Raw genomic sequence first — 1,655 nt, 5'->3', positions numbered from 1 at the left:
CTTCCTACTGATATTGCCTCAGAATGACTAACACTCACTGGGGCATCAATATTTGAATGAAATGAATAGTGCATATCTGTAATAGGTTGTGTCATTATCATTCAACCTAGTAGTTGCTGCTCCACTTTGAACAATTAGAATTATGCAGTGAGGCATAATGAGCCCCCCCCCCCAAAAAAAAAAAATGATGGGGCACAAAATGTCTAAAATTTAGCGATTGAAATGTAGTGAAAGTATTTAATTTTAGAATAAACTTTAATATAAAATCGAAGAAATTATGAATACTTTACTAATGAATAGTGCATATATGTAATAGGTTGTGTCATTATCATTCAACCGAGTAGTTGCCGCTCCACTTTGAACAATTAGAATTATGCAGTGAGGCATAATGAGCCCCCCAAAAAATGATGGGGCACAAAATTTCTAAAATGTAGCGATTGAAATGTAGTGAAAGTATTTAATTTAAGAATAAATTTTGATATAAAATCGAAAAAATTATGAATACTTCACATTTTCTTCTATTTTCTTCAGGCAATGGAACTTTTGGGGGCCAGAGCGCCCCTCCCAATGTAGGAAAGCTATTAAGTGCTCGCATATGACGTCACAAATCAAATAATTAAAATTCTAATAACTTTTCTATTCTTTGATGGATTTTCCTCAAACCTTGGCCAATTATATTTCTACAATAAACCTTTTTTTCAGGGTGAACTTCCCCTCTAAAAGATCAGTATGTATTTACAAATTTCCCATTTATTTCTGAAGTTATGATGACATTACAAAAAATTAACCTTACAACATGGTCAAAGGTCATTGACCTTGATCATGTGAACTAGAAATTGTGCAAGATGATCAGTGATACTTTATAACCGTTATGTCCAAGTCTTTTAAATTATATCATCCATAAACTTTAAAAGTCATGACATTTCAGAAATCATAAAAACCAACCCAAATTTGAACAGATGTATGCTTATTTCCCACCAAGCAACTGACTTAAGCATACACGTTATGTAAAGCTAACATCCATTCGGTATCCACGGACAATGAGTGTTCAGCTTGGCTTTCCATATGTATCAAAAGTGACACGCATCATTTTTATGTCTCGTTGATTGCGTTTATTGTTCACCATAGCCTTCCATACAATCATTCTCCCAAGGGTATCACAGGCCTAATTCATTTCCCATAGACTCGTGTGTTAAAGTGGCACTTTAAAAAAATCATGAAAAATAAGGAGGAAATTCGAGGGTTGAATGTTTACTACCAATTGACAGGATATATATCTGACATTCCATATCTGACTAAAATAGGGTCTCGTAGCCAGCTATTTTAAAAATAAACTGAAACAGTAAAATAGCCCTAATTCTTCCGCCAGTCAAAAAATAGTTCCAAAGTCATTGACATTATCTTCCCAATTTGGGCAAACGAAGTTCAGTAGTTACAATTTCTAGAATCAGTGTTAGATTTTCAATCATATTCATAAACTTTTGTCAATCAGCAATATCAAATTGAACAAAATTCGAAAGGATTGGGTCGAACGAATATATTTTGCCTTTCGGCTGTAATTAGGCTCAGGGCACCCCCGCTCACAACCACACACTATTTTCTATGCAACATTTTGCTTTATGAGAATAACATGAAGAACACAGTTTAATATCGAG

This window comes from Lytechinus pictus, chromosome 9 (genome assembly GCF_037042905.1).
Source record: "Lytechinus pictus isolate F3 Inbred chromosome 9, Lp3.0, whole genome shotgun sequence".
In the NCBI taxonomy this organism is placed as follows: Eukaryota; Metazoa; Echinodermata; class Echinoidea; order Temnopleuroida; family Toxopneustidae; genus Lytechinus; species Lytechinus pictus.
This window is presented reverse-complemented; position numbering follows the sequence as displayed.